Genomic DNA, 17,059 nt, shown 5'->3' with positions numbered 1-17,059 from the left:
ATATATATATTAATGGCATTTATTTGTAACGAATTAACGAAGAATAATAATATTGTCAACGTTTTTCATATTTCAAATCATTAATAAGAGACAATTCTAGATAATATTTTATGCTAGACATTTCTCAGTATTATTTGATTGAAAAAGAAAATATTCCTCTTCGTTTTTCTCAAAGTTTAATTACTATTGTGAGATAATGTTTTTCATATATTTGTTAATATTATGAATAAAATAATTAAATTATTTTTATCCAATAATATACCATATGCTTATAAAATTTTATTATAAAATTTGTATAAACAACTTAATTAGCATAGTCTTACAACCCTCAACCATATGTAGTCCAAGCAGCACTATAAAATTAATTAAAGTACATAACAGCATGGACTGCGATATGCGTTCAAAATGTCGATGTTCATGTGTCCTGCAGTTCACACGATGACGCACAGTTTGCTGCGTTCTTCATCGACCCATGAGCCGAGTGATCCACCGCTTAGAGTTTTATAATATTGGTTTTAAATTTGGTCAAATATGTTTTTATTGAAAGAAATTAAAAATACACCATTTTACTGGCATATATCAATTCCTTCAATAAATGTATTTATATACCTAAAATAAATGCTGCGAAATGTCTTAGTTTTATATAAACAATATATATCAAAGTATTATTTGTAATGGCATTTGTTTGTTAATATATATTGATAATTTTATATAAAACATTAACCTGAAACCAGGTACAACATTGTATATTTTAGGTTGTTGCATTATCCAATGTATGATCATCATCAAATTAGTTGGCCAATACATCTCGCAACGCGTGTATATTATGGTCCATATACACACAAAAGTTTATAATAAATATATAAAATATATTTTATTATATTAATAATTCGATTTGCTTGTTCGAATTTTATGTTTGTTTCTATTTAATTTATTTGTAATAATATTATATTATTACAATATTTCGATTTGCTTGTTCGAAATTTATTTGATCTTTTACTTTTAAGATCATATTTTTGGTATAATTATTATTATAATTATTATGTATATATATATATATATTGGTAATTTGTATTAAATTTGTATTAACAAATTTTTTTATTAACGGTAAGGATATTATACAATAATGATCCTTCCGCAGGTTCACCTACGGAAACCTTGTTACGACTTTTACTTCCTCTAAATAATCAAGTTCGGTCAACTTTTGCGAAACAACCGTAACACACAAGGCGTCACAGTGATCACGTCCGGAGACCTCACTAAATAATTCAATCGGTAGTAGCGACGGGCGGTGTGTACAAAGGGCAGGGACGTAATCAATGCGAGTTAATGACTCACACTTACTGGGAATTCCAAGTTCATGTGAACAGTTTCAGTTCACAATCCCAAGCATGAAAGTGGTTCAGCGGTTTACCCGGACCTCTCGGTCTAGGAAATACACGTTGATACTTTCATTGTAGCGCGCGTGCAGCCCAGGACATCTAAGGGCATCACAGACCTGTTATTGCTCAATCTCATTATTGCTAGACGCAATTTGTCCATTTAAGAAGCTAGTGTCCTTATAATGGGACAAACCAACAGGTACGGCTCCACTTATATAAACACATTCAAACACAATAAACATTTTACTGCCACCATGAATGAAGGCTATATAAGCTTCAACACCATAATCCTGAAGATATCTATTTAATATATTTGAGTCTCGTTCGTTATCGGAATTAACCAGACAAATCACTCCACGAACTAAGAACGGCCATGCACCACCACCCATAGATTCGAGAAAGAGCTATCAATCTGTCTTACACACTTATGTTCGGACCTGGTAAGTTTTCCCGTGTTGAGTCAAATTAAGCCGCAGGCTCCACTCCTGGTGGTGCCCTTCCGTCAATTCCTTTAAGTTTCAGCTTTGCAACCATACTTCCCCCGGAGCCCAAAAGCTTTGGTTTCCCGGGAAGCGACTGAGAGAGCCATAAAAGTAGCTACACCCAATTGCTAGCTGGCATCGTTTATGGTTAGAACTAGGGCGGTATCTGATCGCCTTCGAACCTCTAACTTTCGTTCTTGATTAATGAAAACATCTTTGGCAAATGCTTTCGCTTAAGTTAGTCTTACGACGGTCCAAGAATTTCACCTCTCGCGTCGTAATACTAATGCCCCCAAACTGCTTCTATTAATCATTACCTCTTGATCTGAAAACCAATGAAAGCAGAACAGAGGTCTTATTTCATTATCCCATGCACAGAATATTCAGGCATTTGAAGCCTGCTTTAAGCACTCTAATTTGTTCAAAGTAATTGTACCGGCCCACAATAACACTCGTTTAAGAGCACTAATGCAGGTTTTTAAATAGGAGGAACATATGAAAAAATACAAGTATTTAAACACATATAAGAACTCCACCGGTAATACGCTTACATACATAAAGGTATAGTACTAACCACAATTGTAAGTTGTACTACCCGTATGAAGCACAAGTTCAACTACGAACGTTTTAACCGCAACAACTTTAATATACGCTATTGGAGCTGGAATTACCGCGGCTGCTGGCACCAGACTTGCCCTCCAATTGGTCCTTGTTAAAGGATTTAAAGTGTACTCATTCCAATTACAGGGCCTCGGATATGAGTCCTGTATTGTTATTTTTCGTCACTACCTCCCCGAGCTGGGAGTGGGTAATTTACGCGCCTGCTGCCTTCCTTAGATGTGGTAGCCGTTTCTCAGGCTCCCTCTCCGGAATCGAACCCTGATTCCCCGTTACCCGTTGCAACCATGGTAGTCCTAGATACTACCATCAAAAGTTGATAGGGCAGACATTTGAAAGATCTGTCGTCGGTACAAGACCATACGATCTGCATGTTATCTAGAGTTCAACCAATATAACGATCTTGCGATCGCTTGGTTTTAGCCTAATAAAAGCACATGTCCCATAAGGTTCATGTTTTAATTGCATGTATTAGCTCTAGAATTACCACAGTTATCCAAGTAACTGTTAACGATCTAAGGAACCATAACTGATATAATGAGCCTTTTGCGGTTTCACTTTTAATTCGTGTGTACTTAGACATGCATGGCTTAATCTTTGAGACAAGCATATAACTACTGGCAGGATCAACCAGAATAATGTTTTCGTTCATATTTCATTCATATTTTTTGAATAGAAATTAGTAATATAAATATAATAGATTTTATTTCCATTTTATATGTTCGGTTTTTCTTAAATATTGATTTTAATTCAATATTTTTTTTTTGCTTTGTGAAATAATTCTATTTTAATTCGAATACGGCCATTTTTATATGGCATTCGTATACGTTCTTTAATTTTTACTTGTTTCGCCACTAATATAACAAGTTTATAATTGATGTTAAAGAAAAAGTACAACTTTTTTATAACACAATTTTCAATATATATTGTTCTTTCTATAAGTTTTTATTATATTATATATACATATTTCATTCTAAAATATCATTTTTGTTCAACATACATAATTATTGTATCCACACATGTACAATTTTTGTTTAACCAATATAAATATTGAGTTAAATCATTTGCATTTTGATGATAAATTTAAAATTTATCTTTTCCATATAACTCTCTGGTAATATATGATATAAAACCGAGCGCATATGAAATTATTTTGATCACTAATATTGCAATTATATTTTATTATAATGCTTTTTGTAAACACATTGTACCGGCAAGCGATACTCTGTGCCCAAACGACAGGGGATATAATAATTTAATATAAATTATCATATATACCTGCCACCAAAGATTAACGATAAAAGTCGGAAACAATTTGTTATTCTATATATAATAGAAACTTGACCTCTGTTTCACCTTATTATCATGGGTTTATAATATTAACCGCGTAGCCAAGTCTTAATTTCATTTAAGAAACAAATTTATACGGATAATATTTTGATTTTAATATATGTTGTTCTATTGATAACAAAAGTATATATTATAATATATTTTGTTCAATAGTAGATGGACTACTTACTGTACCATCCTTATTTTTTATTATTATTGATATACATTATATTGACAACAGCATATGATATTCATATGGTTTGTTCAATAATTAATTGGTGGACAACCACTGACCATCCTATAGTAGTTTTTGGCCACGACGTCTAAATATCGAAATTATTTAATTCCGTTTGCCACCCATACGATAGATATTAACTATCTATAATAATAATGTGTACGCATAAAATATTATATGTATATATATAGACCAACAGACAAGCACTTCACCCTATAGTAGTTTTTGGCCACGACGTCTATATATCGGGCATATTTAATTCTCTTTGCCACCCAACCAAAGATATTCACTTTTTTATATAAAGTATTATTTGATCATATTAATATAACCAATTATTTCTGCCATATTCATATAATTTCTTTATGAATTATTTTTTGGTCATATCCATATAATCTATATGCCGTATCCATATAATGAATACGGCATATCCATACAACTAGCCATATTTGTATGTCAATGTATATTTTATTATACATTTTTTTTCTTTATACATATAATATGGTATTTCCATATCGCTATAATTGAATTATATGTATAAGATATCATTTATATATAGCATTGCCAAAATAATATGATAAACATAAATTTTGAACAATACGGCCGGTCGGCGAGCACTGCCTCCCTATATATGTTTTTGGCCACGACGTCTAAATATTGGGTATTTTTCGTACTGCGGCCCCGGTGTATGTAAATTGGGCATATTTCGTACTGATGCCAACATATCTATATGACTCATTATTTTCTTCCATATCAATATAACTTCTTTTATTTCCATATTCAAGTAATTTCTTTATTTGCCATATCAATATAAAATATTTTTTGGTCATATTTATATAATCTATATGCCGTATCCATATAATGAATACGGCATATCCATACAACTAGCCATATTTGTATGTCAATGTATATTTTATTATACATTTTTTTTCTTTATACATATAATATGGTATTTCCATATCGCTATAATTGAATTATATGTATAAGATATCATTTATATATAGCATTGCCAAAATAATATGATAAACATAAATTTTGAACAATACGGCCGGTCGGCGAGCACTGCCTCCCTATATATGTTTTTGGCCACGACGTCTAAATATTGGGTATTTTTCGTACTGCGGCCCCGGTGTATGTAAATTGGGCATATTTCGTACTGATGCCAACATATCTATATGACTCATTATTTTCTTCCATATCAATATAACTTCTTTTATTTCCATATTCAAGTAATTTCTTTATTTGCCATATCAATATAAAATATTTTTTGGTCATATTTATATAATCTATATGCCGTATCCATATAATGAATACGGCATATCCATACAACTAGCCATATTTGTATGTCAATGTATATTTTATTATACATTTTTTTTCTTTATACATATAATATGGTATTTCCATATCGCTATAATTGAATTATATGTATAAGATATCATTTATATATAGCATTGCCAAAATAATATGATAAACATAAATTTTGAACAATACGGCCGGTCGGCGAGCACTGCCTCCCTATATATGTTTTTGGCCACGACGTCTAAATATTGGGTATTTTTCGTACTGCGGCCCCGGTGTATGTAAATTGGGCATATTTCGTACTGATGCCAACATATCTATATGACTCATTATTTTCTTCCATATCAATATAACTTCTTTTATTTCCATATTCAAGTAATTTCTTTATTTGCCATATCAATATAAAATATTTTTTGGTCATATTTATATAATCTATATGCCGTATCCATATAATGAATACGGCATATCCATACAACTAGCCATATTTGTATGTCAATGTATATTTTATTATACATTTTTTTTCTTTATACATATAATATGGTATTTCCATATCGCTATAATTGAATTATATGTATAAGATATCATTTATATATAGCATTGCCAAAATAATATGATAAACATAAATTTTGAACAATACGGCCGGTCGGCGAGCACTGCCTCCCTATATATGTTTTTGGCCACGACGTCTAAATATTGGGTATTTTTCGTACTGCGGCCCCGGTGTATGTAAATTGGGCATATTTCGTACTGATGCCAACATATCTATATGACTCATTATTTTCTTCCATATCAATATAACTTCTTTTATTTCCATATTCAAGTAATTTCTTTATTTGCCATATCAATATAAAATATTTTTTGGTCATATTTATATAATCTATATGCCGTATCCATATAATGAATACGGCATATCCATACAACTAGCCATATTTGTATGTCAATGTATATTTTATTATACATTTTTTTTCTTTATACATATAATATGGTATTTCCATATCGCTATAATTGAATTATATGTATAAGATATCATTTATATATAGCATTGCCAAAATAATATGAAAAACATAAATTTTGAACAATACAACCGGTCGGCGAGCACTGCCTCCCTATATATGTTTTTGGCCACGACGTCTAAATATTGGGTATTTATCGTACTGCGGCTCCGGTGTATGTAAATTGGGCATATTTCGTACTGATGCCACCATATCCATATAACTTATTTTTTGTTCTATATCTATATAATTAATTTTTTTCCATACCTATAACTATTAAACTAATTTTTTTCCATATCCATACTTGAACTTATTATTTTTCCCATATCCATATAACTCGTTTTTTCCATATCCACACTAGAATTTAGTATTTATCCCATATCCATATAAATCATTATTTACCATATCAATATAAATAATATTTTTCCATATTCATACTAGAACTTATTATTTCTTTAATATTCATATAACTCAATATTTTTTCATATCCATACTAGAACTTATTCTTTTTCCCATATCCATACTAGAACTTATAAATTTTCCCATATTCATATAACTAATTTTTTTCATATCCATACTAGAACATTATATTTTTGCCATATCTATATAACTCATTTTATTCCATATCCATACTAGAACTTATTATTTCTTTAATATCCATATAACTTAATATTTTTCCATATCCATACCAGAACTTTTTATTTTTCCCATATCCATAGAACTAATTTTTTTCATATCCATACTAGAACCTAATTTTCTTCCTATATCCATATAACTTATTATTTACTATTACAATATAATTAATTTTTTCCATATCCATACTAGAGCTTATTATCTCTTCAATATCCATAAAACTCAATATTTTTTCATATCCATACTAGAACTGATTATTTTTCCCATATCCATACTAGAACTCAGTATTCTTCCCATATCCATACTACAACTTAGTATTTTTCCCATATGCATATAACTCATTATTTAGCATATCAATATAACTAATTTTTTTCCATATCCATACTAGAACTTATTATTTCTTTAATATCCATATAACTCAATATTTTTTTATATCCATACTAGAACTTATTATTTTTCCCATATCCATACTAGAACTTATAAATTTTCCCATATTCATATAACTAATTTTTTTCATATCCATACTAGAACATTAAATTTTTTGCCATATCTATATAACTCATTTTATTCCATATCCATACTAGAACTTATTATTTCTTTAATATCCATATAACTCAATATTTTTTCATATCCATACTAGAACTTATCATTTTTCCCATATTCATATAACTCATTTTTCCATATCCATACTAGAACTCTGTATTCTTTTCCATATCCATATAACTCATTTTTTTTTCATATCCATACTAGAACTTATTATTTTTCCCATATCCACATAACTCATTTTTTTCATATCCATACTAGAACTTGTTATTTTTCCCATATCCATATAACTCATTTTTTTTCATATCCATACTAGAACTTAATATTATTTTCATATCCATATAACTCATGTTTGGACTTGGAATATTTTTATACACGTCACTAATAGGATGACGATTCAGTTGGCTACCTTAAGAGGTACATATACTTGCATATGTCTCTTACTTGTATGTTCGGACTTAGAATATTTTTATACACGTCACTAATAGGATGACGATTCAGTTGGCTACCTTAAGAGGTACATATACTTGCATATGTCTCTTACTTGTATGTTCGGACTTAGAATATTTTTATACACGTCACTAATAGGATGACGATTCAGTTGGCTACCTTAAGAGGTACATATACTTGCATATGTCTCTTACTTGCATGTTCGGACTTAGAATATTTTTATACGCGTCACTAATAGGATGACGATTCAGTTGGCTACCTTAAGAGGTACATATACTTGCATATGTCTCTTACTTGTATGTTCGGACTTAGAATATTTTTATACACGTCACTAATAGGATGACGATTCAGTTGGCTACCTTAAGAGGTACATATACTTGCATATGTCTCTTACTTGTATGTTCGGACTTAGAATATTTGTATACACGTCACTAATAGGATGACGATTCAGTTGGCTACCTTAAGAAGTACATATACTTGCATATGTCTCTTATTTGCATGTTCGGACTTAGAATATTTTTATACGCGTCACTAATAGGATGACGATACATATGGCTACCATTGTTAAATATATTTAAATAAAATTTATTTAAATATAATTATTATTTTATATATATATATTTTATATATATATATATTCTGACTTAAAAAAGCCAAACAAAATAAACACAATTAAATTTATGTTTATTATCGAATCATCAAGCAAAGGATAAGCTTCAGTGGATCGCAGTATGGCAGCTGCTCAACCACTTACAACACCTTGCCTGTTACAAAAGTCGTTTACAATTGATTCTAGGCTTTGTCATTGTATTAAATAATGCTTTTATATGTAACTAGCGCGGCATCAGGTGATCGAAGATCCTCCCAATTTACTATGTTACAAATTACATTGGCATCACATCCATTGTCGTTTATAAAGTAAATTATAAACTTTAAATGGTTTAGAAGCCATACAATGCAAATTGCCCCTTATTTATCATTGCAGTCCAGCACGGATACGACCTTAGAGGCGTTCAGGCATAATCCAACGGACGTAGCGTCATACCACTGTTCGCTCGAACAAGTATTGTGCCATTGGTCCGTACCTGCGGTTCCTCTCGTACTACGCAGGAATGCTGTCGCAACAACGTTTTGTCATTAGTAGGGTAAAACTAACCTGTCTCACGACGGTCTAAACCCAGCTCACGTTCCCTTGCATGGGTGAACAATCCAACGCTTGGTGAATTTTGCTTCACAATGATAGGAAGAGCCGACATCGAAGGATCAAAAAGCGACGTCGCTATGAACGCTTGGCCGCCACAAGCCAGTTATCCCTATGGTAACTTTTCTGACACCTCTTGTTAAAAACTCTTTAAACCAAAAGGATCGATAGGCCGAGCTTTTGCTGTCCCTGTGTGTACTGAACACCGAGATCAAGTCAGCATTTGCCCTTTTGCTCTATGTGTGGTTTCTGTCCGCACTGAGCTGGCCTTGGGACACCTCCGTTATTATTTGAGAGATGTACCGCCCCAGTCAAACTCCCTACCTGGCAATGTCCTTGAATTGGATCATACCTGAGTAATTGGAGTTATACCAAATTTTCAAATCAAAAATACATAAATGCACCGTTTTATTAAAGAATTTGTTTGCGATTATATAACAAACTCGTGATACTTTGATCAAGAAGCTTGCATCAAAACCCAATACCATAAGATATAATAAATATATCCGTATAATGGCTAGGAAATGATACACGTTCCATTTAATCAAGTAAGTAAGGAAACAATAAGAGTAGTGGTATTTCATTGACGATACCAAACCGAAGTCTAATATCTCCCACTTATTCTACACCTCTTATGTCTCCTTACACTGCCAGATTAGAGTCAAGCTCAAAAGGGTCTTCTTTCCCCGCTAATTATTCCAAGCCCGTTCCCTTGGCTGTGGTTTCGCTAGATAGTAGATAGGGACAGTAGGAATCTCGTTAATCCATTCATGCGCGTCACTAATTAGATGACGAGGCATTTGGCTACCTTAAGAGAGTCATAGTTACTCCCGCCGTTGACCCGCGCTTACTTGAATTTCTTCACTTTGACATTCAGAGCACTGGGCAGAAATCACATTGTGTCAACACCCGCTAGGGCCATCACAATGCTTTGTTTTAATTAGACAGTCGGATTCCCCAAGTCCGTGCCAGTTCTGAATTGATTGTTAATTGATAATCGTTATAATTAATAAGAACTAATTGGTTTGACCCAATTAGTATTCTTAAAAATTTTAGCAAGAAAGTTCCACAATTGGCTACGTAACTAACTATCCGGGGAACAAGTAACTAACATAAATGCTAGAAACTCTATTTACCCAGAACGAGCACATAAACCATGTTATTGTTTCCCAATCAAGCCCGACTATCTCAATCTTCAGAGCCAATCCTTATCCCGAAGTTACGGATCTAATTTGCCGACTTCCCTTACCTACATTATTCTATCGACTAGAGACTCTTCACCTTGGAGACCAGCTGCGGATATTGGTACGGCCTGTTGAGAAGTTTGCGTGTCCCCACCATAAATTTTCAAGGTCCGAGGAGAAAATATCGACACAACAGTATATGTCATGCTCTTCTAGCCCATCTACCATATCTCTCTGCGAAAGACTTCCATGGTAGTACGGCTATAAAACAGAAAAGAAAACTCTTCCGATATCTCTCGACGGCTTCTTTATGGTCGTTCCTGTTGCCAGGATGAGCACGAGGCCCATATTTAATAACAAACGGATACTCAACAGGTTACGGAATTGGAACCGTATTCCCTTTCGTTCAAAATTATTCAAGTATATTATATTAGCTTGATTTGTATATATTGCGTTTTTGGTTTTACTTGAAAATTTTCGGCTTTCGCCTTGAACTTAGGACCGACTAACTCGTGATCAACCACTGTTCACACGAAACCCTTCTCCACTTCAGTCCTCCAAGGTCTCATTCGATTATTTGCTACTACCACCAAGATCTGTACCAATGGCAGCTCCATGCAGGCTTACGCCAAACACTTCTACGCATACCATTGTACCTTCCTACTCACTAAAGTTTCAAAATTTATATCACAAGTAATATAAATCATCTACTTTAGCGGTAATGTATAGGTATACAACTTAAGCGCCATCCATTTTAAGGGCTAGTTGCTTCGGCAGGTGAGTTGTTACACACTCCTTAGCGGATTTCGACTTCCATGATCACCGTCCTGCTGTTTTAAGCAACCAACGCCTTTCATGGTATCTGCATGAGTTGTTAATTTGGGCACCGTAACATTACGTTTGGTTCATCCCACAGCGCCAGTTCTGCTTACCAAAAGTGGCCCACTGGGCACATTATATCATAACCTTAAACTTCATATCAAGAAAGTTAAGGTTCTTACCCATTTAAAGTTTGAGAATAGGTTAAGATCGTTTCGACCCTAAGGCCTCTAATCATTCGCTTTACCAGATAAGATTATTTTATATAATATTAAAATGCACCAGCTATCCTGAGGGAAACTTCGGAAGGAACCAGCTACTAGATGGTTCGATTGGTCTTTCGCCCCTATACTCAATTCTGACAATCGATTTGCACGTCAGAACTGTTTCGGTCTTCCATCAGGGTTTCCCCTGACTTCAACCTGATCAAGTATAGTTCACCATCTTTCGGGTCACAGCATATATGCTCAAGGTACGTTCCAGTTAGAGGCATAAATAATATAAATATCATTATACATAACTATATAGAACGCCCCGGGATTGTGTTAATTAGCTATAAATAGTTAAAAAACTAATCCCATTATTAGTCAAGTTAATTACGCTATTAGGTTTATATCCCAATAACTTGCACATATGTTAGACTCCTTGGTCCGTGTTTCAAGACGGGTCCCGAAGGTATCCTGAATCTTTCGCATTGTTAATCCTACAAGTGCATATAATAAACACAAAAATCAATGATAATCATGCCATTATATAATTCCGAAAAATTAACGCACTGTATTCATATAAATCTATCAGCACTTTATCAAATTAATAACATTTATTCTGTGTTAAAATGCAAGCAATTTAATTTGAATAAACTATAAGTTATATTTTATGATAAATTTGGTATGCTAATAGATTACAATGTCCTTATATGGAAAAAATGCACACTATTATCATAATATTGTTTAAATATTACAATTTTAATGATGAATTTTCCATAACGGATATTCAGGTTCATCGGGCTTAACCTCTAAGCAGTTTCACGTACTGTTTAACTCTCTATTCAGAGTTCTTTTCAACTTTCCCTCACGGTACTTGTTTACTATCGGTCTCATGGTTATATTTAGTTTTAGATGGAGTTTACCACCCACTTAGTGCTGCACTATCAAGCAACACGACTCTTTGGAAACATCATCTAGTAATCATTAACGTTATACGGGCCTGGCACCCTCTATGGGTAAATGGCCTCATTTAAGAAGGACTTAAATCGTTAATTTCTCATACTAGAATATTGACGCTCCATACACTGCATCTCACATTTGCCATATAGACAAAGTGACTTAGTGCTGAACTGATTTCTTTTCGCTCGCCGCTACTAAGAAAATCCTTGTTAGTTTCTTTTCCTCCCCTAATTAATATGCTTAAATTCAGGGGGTAGTCCCATATGAGTTGAGGTTGTATATAACTTTTATTTGCAATTAATTCTTTATATATAATGATAAAACATTTTATTAAATTCGTTTAAAGCTGACGTATATATATATTAATGGCATTTATTTGTAACGAATTAACGAAGAATAATAATATTGTCAACGTTTTTCATATTTCAAATCATTAATAAGAGACAATTCTAGATAATATTTTATGCTAGACATTTCTCAGTATTATTTGATTGAAAAAGAAAATATTCCTCTTCGTTTTTCTCAAAGTTTAATTACTATTGTGAGATAATGTTTTTCATATATTTGTTAATATTATGAATAAAATAATTAAATTATTTTTATCCAATAATATACCATATGCTTATAAAATTTTATTATAAAATTTGTATAAACAACTTAATTAGCATAGTCTTACAACCCTCAACCATATGTAGTCCAAGCAGCACTATAAAATTAATTAAAGTACATAACAGCATGGACTGCGATATGCGTTCAAAATGTCGATGTTCATGTGTCCTGCAGTTCACACGATGACGCACAGTTTGCTGCGTTCTTCATCGACCCATGAGCCGAGTGATCCACCGCTTAGAGTTTTATAATATTGGTTTTAAATTTGGTCAAATATGTTTTTATTGAAAGAAATTAAAAATACACCATTTTACTGGCATATATCAATTCCTTCAATAAATGTATTTATATACCTAAAATAAATGCTGCGAAATGTCTTAGTTTTATATAAACAATATATATCAAAGTATTATTTGTAATGGCATTTGTTTGTTAATATATATTGATAATTTTATATAAAACATTAACCTGAAACCAGGTACAACATTGTATATTTTAGGTTGTTGCATTATCCAATGTATGATCATCATCAAATTAGTTGGCCAATACATCTCGCAACGCGTGTATATTATGGTCCATATACACACAAAAGTTTATAATAAATATATAAAATATATTTTATTATATTAATAATTCGATTTGCTTGTTCGAATTTTATGTTTGTTTCTATTTAATTTATTTGTAATAATATTATATTATTACAATATTTCGATTTGCTTGTTCGAAATTTATTTGATCTTTTACTTTTAAGATCATATTTTTGGTATAATTATTATTATAATTATTATGTATATATATATATATATTGGTAATTTGTATTAAATTTGTATTAACAAATTTTTTTATTAACGGTAAGGATATTATACAATAATGATCCTTCCGCAGGTTCACCTACGGAAACCTTGTTACGACTTTTACTTCCTCTAAATAATCAAGTTCGGTCAACTTTTGCGAAACAACCGTAACACACAAGGCGTCACAGTGATCACGTCCGGAGACCTCACTAAATAATTCAATCGGTAGTAGCGACGGGCGGTGTGTACAAAGGGCAGGGACGTAATCAATGCGAGTTAATGACTCACACTTACTGGGAATTCCAAGTTCATGTGAACAGTTTCAGTTCACAATCCCAAGCATGAAAGTGGTTCAGCGGTTTACCCGGACCTCTCGGTCTAGGAAATACACGTTGATACTTTCATTGTAGCGCGCGTGCAGCCCAGGACATCTAAGGGCATCACAGACCTGTTATTGCTCAATCTCATTATTGCTAGACGCAATTTGTCCATTTAAGAAGCTAGTGTCCTTATAATGGGACAAACCAACAGGTACGGCTCCACTTATATAAACACATTCAAACACAATAAACATTTTACTGCCACCATGAATGAAGGCTATATAAGCTTCAACACCATAATCCTGAAGATATCTATTTAATATATTTGAGTCTCGTTCGTTATCGGAATTAACCAGACAAATCACTCCACGAACTAAGAACGGCCATGCACCACCACCCATAGATTCGAGAAAGAGCTATCAATCTGTCTTACACACTTATGTTCGGACCTGGTAAGTTTTCCCGTGTTGAGTCAAATTAAGCCGCAGGCTCCACTCCTGGTGGTGCCCTTCCGTCAATTCCTTTAAGTTTCAGCTTTGCAACCATACTTCCCCCGGAGCCCAAAAGCTTTGGTTTCCCGGGAAGCGACTGAGAGAGCCATAAAAGTAGCTACACCCAATTGCTAGCTGGCATCGTTTATGGTTAGAACTAGGGCGGTATCTGATCGCCTTCGAACCTCTAACTTTCGTTCTTGATTAATGAAAACATCTTTGGCAAATGCTTTCGCTTAAGTTAGTCTTACGACGGTCCAAGAATTTCACCTCTCGCGTCGTAATACTAATGCCCCCAAACTGCTTCTATTAATCATTACCTCTTGATCTGAAAACCAATGAAAGCAGAACAGAGGTCTTATTTCATTATCCCATGCACAGAATATTCAGGCATTTGAAGCCTGCTTTAAGCACTCTAATTTGTTCAAAGTAATTGTACCGGCCCACAATAACACTCGTTTAAGAGCACTAATGCAGGTTTTTAAATAGGAGGAACATATGAAAAAATACAAGTATTTAAACACATATAAGAACTCCACCGGTAATACGCTTACATACATAAAGGTATAGTACTAACCACAATTGTAAGTTGTACTACCCGTATGAAGCACAAGTTCAACTACGAACGTTTTAACCGCAACAACTTTAATATACGCTATTGGAGCTGGAATTACCGCGGCTGCTGGCACCAGACTTGCCCTCCAATTGGTCCTTGTTAAAGGATTTAAAGTGTACTCATTCCAATTACAGGGCCTCGGATATGAGTCCTGTATTGTTATTTTTCGTCACTACCTCCCCGAGCTGGGAGTGGGTAATTTACGCGCCTGCTGCCTTCCTTAGATGTGGTAGCCGTTTCTCAGGCTCCCTCTCCGGAATCGAACCCTGATTCCCCGTTACCCGTTGCAACCATGGTAGTCCTAGATACTACCATCAAAAGTTGATAGGGCAGACATTTGAAAGATCTGTCGTCGGTACAAGACCATACGATCTGCATGTTATCTAGAGTTCAACCAATATAACGATCTTGCGATCGCTTGGTTTTAGCCTAATAAAAGCACATGTCCCATAAGGTTCATGTTTTAATTGCATGTATTAGCTCTAGAATTACCACAGTTATCCAAGTAACTGTTAACGATCTAAGGAACCATAACTGATATAATGAGCCTTTTGCGGTTTCACTTTTAATTCGTGTGTACTTAGACATGCATGGCTTAATCTTTGAGACAAGCATATAACTACTGGCAGGATCAACCAGAATAATGTTTTCGTTCATATTTCATTCATATTTTTTGAATAGAAATTAGTAATATAAATATAATAGATTTTATTTCCATTTTATATGTTCGGTTTTTCTTAAATATTGATTTTAATTCAATATTTTTTTTTTGCTTTGTGAAATAATTCTATTTTAATTCGAATACGGCCATTTTTATATGGCATTCGTATACGTTCTTTAATTTTTACTTGTTTCGCCACTAATATAACAAGTTTATAATTGATGTTAAAGAAAAAGTACAACTTTTTTATAACACAATTTTCAATATATATTGTTCTTTCTATAAGTTTTTATTATATTATATATACATATTTCATTCTAAAATATCATTTTTGTTCAACATACATAATTATTGTATCCACACATGTACAATTTTTGTTTAACCAATATAAATATTGAGTTAAATCATTTGCATTTTGATGATAAATTTAAAATTTATCTTTTCCATATAACTCTCTGGTAATATATGATATAAAACCGAGCGCATATGAAATTATTTTGATCACTAATATTGCAATTATATTTTATTATAATGCTTTTTGTAAACACATTGTACCGGCAAGCGATACTCTGTGCCCAAACGACAGGGGATATAATAATTTAATATAAATTATCATATATACCTGCCACCAAAGATTAACGATAAAAGTCGGAAACAATTTGTTATTCTATATATAATAGAAACTTGACCTCTGTTTCACCTTATTATCATGGGTTTATAATATTAACCGCGTAGCCAAGTCTTAATTTCATTTAAGAAACAAATTTATACGGATAATATTTTGATTTTAATATATGTTGTTCTATTGATAACAAAAGTATATATTATAATATATTTTGTTCAATAGTAGATGGACTACTTACTGTACCATCCTTATTTTTTATTATTATTGATATACATTATATTGACAACAGCATATGATATTCATATGGTTTGTTCAATAATTAATTGGTGGACAACCACTGACCATCCTATAGTAGTTTTTGGCCACGACGTCTAAATATCGAAATTATTTAATTCCGTTTGCCACCCATACGATAGATATTAACTATCTATAATAATAATGTGTACGCATAAAATATTATATGTATATATATAGACCAACAGACAAGCACTTCACCCTATAGTAGTTTTTGGCCACGACGTCTATATATCGGGCATATTTAATTCTCTTTGCCACCCAACCAAAGATATTCACTTTTTTATATAAAGTATTATTTGATCATATTAATATAACC

General features: G+C 32.8%; 5 non-coding genes across 5 annotated transcripts; all 5 read right to left on the bottom strand.

The window, feature by feature from the left end:
• Positions 1-322: 322 nt before the first annotated feature.
• LOC138914536 (5.8S ribosomal RNA) lies at positions 323-501 on the bottom strand. Its single transcript, XR_011420380.1, has one exon. It is a non-coding gene; the product is annotated as a 5.8S ribosomal RNA (ribosomal RNA).
• Positions 502-1,124: 623 nt separating this feature from the next.
• LOC138914547 (small subunit ribosomal RNA) lies at positions 1,125-3,119 on the bottom strand. Its single transcript, XR_011420391.1, has one exon. It is a non-coding gene; the product is annotated as a small subunit ribosomal RNA (ribosomal RNA).
• A 5,531-nt stretch (positions 3,120-8,650) lies between these two features.
• LOC138914555 (large subunit ribosomal RNA) lies at positions 8,651-12,607 on the bottom strand. The gene has a single exon (XR_011420399.1). It is a non-coding gene; the product is annotated as a large subunit ribosomal RNA (ribosomal RNA).
• A 398-nt stretch (positions 12,608-13,005) lies between these two features.
• On the bottom strand, positions 13,006-13,184 carry LOC138914535 (5.8S ribosomal RNA). The gene has a single exon (XR_011420379.1). It is a non-coding gene; the product is annotated as a 5.8S ribosomal RNA (ribosomal RNA).
• Positions 13,185-13,807: 623 nt separating this feature from the next.
• Positions 13,808-15,802, bottom strand: LOC138914546 (small subunit ribosomal RNA). The gene has a single exon (XR_011420390.1). It is a non-coding gene; the product is annotated as a small subunit ribosomal RNA (ribosomal RNA).
• Between the last annotated feature and the right edge of the window lie 1,257 nt (positions 15,803-17,059).

The sequence above is a fragment of the Drosophila takahashii genome, unplaced genomic scaffold (assembly GCF_030179915.1).
Source record: "Drosophila takahashii strain IR98-3 E-12201 unplaced genomic scaffold, DtakHiC1v2 scaffold_28, whole genome shotgun sequence".
NCBI lineage: Eukaryota > Metazoa > Arthropoda > Insecta > Diptera > Drosophilidae > Drosophila > Drosophila takahashii.
Note: the sequence above shows the minus strand (reverse complement) of the source record. Positions and strands in the feature narration are given on the sequence as shown.